The sequence below is a fragment of the Phalangium opilio genome, unplaced genomic scaffold (assembly GCF_054372755.1).
Source record: "Phalangium opilio isolate 3A_F unplaced genomic scaffold, DU_Popi_V2 ptg000105l_1, whole genome shotgun sequence".
NCBI classification, from domain to species: domain Eukaryota; kingdom Metazoa; phylum Arthropoda; class Arachnida; order Opiliones; family Phalangiidae; genus Phalangium; species Phalangium opilio.
In genome coordinates, this window is record NW_028324207.1 from 9,234,748 (window position 1) to 9,240,474 (window position 5,727).

Below are 5,727 nucleotides of genomic sequence, written 5' to 3' on the forward strand. Positions count from 1 at the left end.
ATTTTGAATTTTCAATCATTGGGAAATAATAATCGGAGAGTTCAATATGCTGAAATGTCTTGGAATTAGAGTAATTCAAAAAAATCACTTGAATTTTCCCTTAACACCGGTTTTTACCTCTCCGAGTGACGATGACGTCACGAAGAGGTATAACACTGGACGTTTCTGTGTGTGTGTCTGTTTGTCACCACGTTCGCAGTTGGCAAATTGGAGCAACCGTGTTCACAATTCCCGGACCGCGTTCGCAGTTAACAGAAATTAGGAAAATTCTACTTCATTACGCTATCTCCACACTTGTCTTTCATATAGTATATACCACATACACGCCAATCTGCAACATTGGCTTCTACTCCATTATCATCGTTGGGGTTAAGATGTACGCGCGATTGGCTACGCTTACGAGAAACGTTTAGCTTCCCAATGGCAGGGCTTCCACCAAATGCTCACGCAATTACACTTATTCTTTTCATTTGTGAATGAATCGCCTTATATACCCTAAATTTTCAAACATTGTGAAAACGGTGTACGCTAGAAGTCAAACGTCAAAAATAACTATGTTTAAATTCATTTTAAGAATAACATTTCTTAAAACGGCTTAACTAGAATTAAGGAAAAATACTGACGATTAAAAAATTAATATCAGTTATATTTATTTAATTATTTAAGATAATCTTCTATTCTACGGAACGACACAAGGTGTAAGTTTATATAGAACGAGTAATGAAGATTGCATCTGAGTCGAAACACTACACGCAAATCAAAGTTAATATAAAGCGAGTAGGGTGAAATAATCTCTTACAAAATCATAACATTTTTTATTGCTGAATATTAAATGAAAATATGTTAAATAAGTTTCGGCATTTCGATTCCTTTTGTAGTTTTGTAGCTACAAAGCTCTGTTTCATTTCAATATTCCAAGAAATTATTTTATTATTAATATTTCAAATTTGGTGTTTAATCTTTAATTCAGCTTTACTACATTTATATATAGTGGTGAAGAGTTTTAAAAAAGTCACCAAGAGAGAAAAATTGAAAATCATTGTTATGATTGCAACCTAACACTGTTAAAATAAGAACCTCTATAAGGTGGTCATATGATATAATATAATTCCAACGGAGTTGAAACAAACGAGGGCTCTGAGTCAAAATAAATCAGGTTCAGATTTGAACTAAACCGGGTTCAGAGTCGAGCTACATGGGTTCTGGGTTGATTGCAACACGGTTCTTAGGCGTTCTCAACACGGTTCAGAGTCAAAGTACATGGAGTTCTGGGTCTAATTCAATACGGTTCTTTGCCGTACGAAACAGGGTTCTTAGGCTAACTCAACAGGGTTCTTAGGCTAACTCGACAGGGTTCTGAGCCAAAATCGACAGGGTTCTGAGCCAAACTCGACAGGGTTCAGAGTCAAACTCGACAGGGTTCTGAGCCAAACTCGACAGGGTTCAGAGTCAAACTCGACAGGGTTCTGAGCCAAACTCGACAGGGTTCAGAGTCGAACTCGACATGATTCAGAGTCAAACTACACAGCGTTCAGATTATAACTAAACCGGGATCTGGGTCAAACTAAACAGGGTTCTGAGTCGAATAAACCGGGTTTTGGGTTTAACGCAATACGGTTCTTAGCCGTACGAAGTGGGGTTCATAGTCGAACTAAACCAGGTTCAGAGTCGAACTAAACCAGGTTCAGAGTCGAACTCAACACGGTTCTCAGTCAAACTACACATAGTTCCGATTACAACTGAAGAAGGTTTTGAAGCACACGCCACATGATTCAGGGAGGAACCTAATACGGTTCCAAAAGAAACTAACTTGGTTCAAAGAAAAACACGAGCTCGGATCGTAGATGAACTCCTTAGGGCTTTATAGAGAACTCATATCAAAGGGTTCTATGTAGATCAAAAAAGGGTTTAAAATAGGGGACAAGCTTTAAGAACCCTTTTCTCGGCGAAGTAGAACCTTTTTTTCTTAGAGTGTACTATTTGACTAAAATGATAAATATATACAAATTCCTACACAAAAAGTGTACTTTTATACGCATAATACGAGAAGATTACGCACATAAACATATAACATCATAGAAAGTATAGCAATATTATATTGCTTTTAGTACTCATAGAAAATTATAATGGTTACGATACATTCTGTTGCAAATATTGAGGTCGTTATTAAAATATCGCTTCCACAGAGATGACTAAAAATATAATTTTTCATAAGTAATATACGATTATAGTTAAAATACGTTAATAATACTATAAATAATACTCGAGATACTAATTGAAAGACTGATTCAGCTATCGAAATCTATGCAAGTAACTCATATGAAAAAAGTCAACGATTCTAGTTAATATAACCGTAGGGGGCAGTTTTATAATCAGGCAGAATTCTAACTTTATCCACTACGACCTGATATGTTTTAGTCTGAGGGATAGTGATCCGAGTATGATTGGGAAGACGTCTGATTTGTGGGCCTATAGGAACTTGAACCGAGCTCACTTGGGGCTCACCTTCATTGTTTTCCCCCAGTAGATTCTTCATTGTTTCAAAATTTATATAATTTTCAGTAGAGGCGTTTAAATAAAATACTTTAACTTTTATGGTATTAGGTTTTTTTGCCCGTTTTAGGGTCGAGAATGTCCATAGAATAGTTCTTTGCCCCAGCACTCCCCATTCACAAATATACGCATCCTGTCCATAAGGTTCTAATTCATTTTTAGTTGCCCTAAATAATCGCCTGTGGGTATCAAATGGGTGCCATCTGGGGAGAGGTAGACTGAACTGTTGGTGTCATAATAGTGGGGTGGCGTAGCGGTTAGCGCTTTCGCCTCGCAGCAAGAGGATCCCGGGTTCGATCCCGGACTGTGGCACCGGGTAAAAATCTGGGAAGAAATCCTTCTGCGTAGAGTTTGCAAGTTCTCTCCCCGCTTGTTAAAAGGAGTTTTCCTCCGCGATCTAACCCGGTTTCTCCTTTCCATCAAAACTTGCAGAGGTTAACGGTAATAGTTAGTGTAGGGCGCTGTAGGTTAGCTGTGGCATAGGGGCTAGCCCCCTGCATCCCTCTATGCATTGTAAAGGGACCCACCTGTAAATAAGTCGCGAGTTGACTTAGTGTGGATATCCCTTCCTAGACCAAGCTTAGATTATTATTATTATTATTATTAAAAACAAAGGTCACCGACTAATTCAAGATGCTTTAATAAATGTAATCGTGCCATAGCTGTTGTGTAACAAGCGATAACTACGTTTGTATGTTTGTGCAAATTTTCATTTCCGAGAATGTCTTCGTATTTTACTAGTACCAAAAACGGATTTATGTATTTTCGTTAATTGTTAGTAGACTTTTTACTTCTATATCCGGATTTAATATTAATCCGAATAATTTTCGAATATCTTTGATTAGTTCTGTAGAGGTGTGTCTTGATTTTTAGCCAAATTTACCCCAAAAAGAGTTAAGTATAATTTTACTAAGGCATCTCAGACCTCCATTTTTCTCTATTCTTGTGATGTCTAGTTCTACTCCTTCTTCGTCTTTGAAGTTTGTAACATATTCCAATTTGTCTTTTTGGATCGCGCAATCTGTTGGGAAGCCACTAGCTTGGGTTTTATACTCTAAAAAGGTATTAACGTAATCTTTAAACAGCCCTCCCTGTTTTGTTTCAGGGTCGTACTGTGTCACTTTGTATGACCAAGCCTCGTACATTCGTGTGATTGTAAAACCATTCTCTACTGCATGACGTAACTCGTCGACTACCCATGCACCTCTCAATTCTCTTTGTTCAGGAGTATGTTCGCAATCGCCTTGAAACTGGGTTTTACAACATGTGTAACATAATGGAAATGTTAATTTTCCATTAATACGAGCAGGCAAAACAGGAGGAATTAGGTTTTGCGCCGGTAAGACGTCGCATTTAAGAAGGCCATCAAACGAAGATATGTCAGGAAATTTGTCTAATATGATTTCAGGATGTCCTATAGATGTTTTGTTAATGAAAAGGTATAAACTTGTGAAATCCACGTAATGAATACGCTCTGATCCTGTCGAGGGGGAAACCACTTGTGAAATCAGGTGTACAAAATTTTTGAAATCACGATTGAAGTCCATAAATTATTTTTGAAGTCTCTATAAATCACAAAATTTGGTTGAAATCTCGGAAGTCTTAGGAAGTCCCTAGAGAATCCCTTGAAGTCACGCGAAGTCCCTTGGAAATCGCTTGAAGTCACGCGAAGTCTCTTGGAAATCACTCGAAGTCTCTTGGAAATCTCTTGAAGTCATGCGAAGTCCTCTTGAAGTCATACGAAGTCCCCTTGAAATCTCTCGAAGTTGATGAAGTCCGTTGGAAATCTCTTGAAGTCATATGAAGTTCTTGAAAAATCTCTTGAAGTCCAAGGAAATCCGTTAAAAATATCTTGAAGTCTATTGAAATTCCGTTTCAAATCTATTCAAGTCTCACGAAGTTCCTTGCATATGAATTTTTTTCTCTCTTTTCGTTTCTTAAAGATTGGGTCTGTGGGGGAGAAATAGTTCATTTGAAGAGGGGAGAGATAATTAGGCACTAAAACCTTGCCGACTGAAAAACAAGGTTTCTAAGATAGATTAAAAATCACTAAACCAAGAGTTGGTTCGAGGATGAAAGGCCGAGTTTTAACAACTAAAGTAAAAGTCCAGAGTTTAATAACAAAAAACAACTAAATTTATTCCATTGCCTGCTAGGGTAGCCAGGTCTTTCTCATAGGGATGTCAAAAACCGCCCGGTTTAACCGAAAACCGGTTTTTTCAATTCCGGAGCACCGGTTTCTAAAATGTTCGGTTTTAATCGGTTTTTTAAAATGAAAACCGAAAACCGAATCGGTGTTTTTTAATTCACACAATTAAAAGTTTTCCATTTTCGTCACTTAATGTTACTTAGCTTCGGTTGGCTGCTAACAATCTATCACCATGGAGCAATATCAAAGGAGACATAGATGCGTATAATGCAATTTTAATGGAACTTTCGTTCTCACTCCAAGAAAATTACTCCATCTGTCGAATAATTTTTCATTGGCCTATTCTAGAATGCCAATGAAAAACGGCATTACTTAACACCTATTGGTACTAACTACTCGGTACTAATATACATAGTTTACAGGCGTGGAGGATTCATACCATTTGCACAAGGAGACCTGGCAACTTAGAGTGTAAAATAACAGACGATTTTAAGCTCTAAGTCGCTTGGTCTCCTTGTGTTAATGGTAGGAATCCTAAACGCCTTACCTGTAAACTATGGATTTGGTCTTTGAGTTTACGTTGGAGTATCGCATTTTTCAACATTTATCATGAACGACCGGATAAAAACCGGTTTTTTCCGGTCGTTCATGATAAATTCTACTATAAATCACGTGTCAAGTCACTTAAAAAATCGCGGCGTGATGACGATTTCTTATTTTCAACAAGTTCAGCAAGACCAAATACTTAATATAATCACCTATTGGCTTAATAAACTATTATTTAACTAAATTGGGAACCTTAATTTCGAAACGTGTAAGAAAATAATAAAAAGTCAGAGAATACGACATAAAAGCTGCCTATTTAAAAATTGCGCCATCTAGTTCTCTGAACCATGAATCCGAGTATGAATCAGACGATAATCACTTTCAAAAACACAGCCCACGCGCTCACGAACGTGATCGAGATAGCTATGCCATAAATGGCGGCCGATCACGTGATCATATTTTTCCCGCGTATAACGCCG

The 5,727-nt window shown here is 37.5% G+C and overlaps 1 long non-coding RNA gene across 1 annotated transcript; it reads left to right on the forward strand.

Annotated features, from left to right (window-relative positions):
• Positions 1–3,357: 3,357 nt before the first annotated feature.
• LOC149629867 (uncharacterized) lies at positions 3,358–5,210 on the forward strand. Its single transcript, XR_016374479.1, has 3 exons — positions 3,358–3,446; positions 3,659–3,892; positions 3,962–5,210. It is a non-coding gene; the product is annotated as an uncharacterized LOC149629867 (long non-coding RNA).
• The last annotated feature ends 517 nt before the right edge of the window (positions 5,211–5,727 follow it).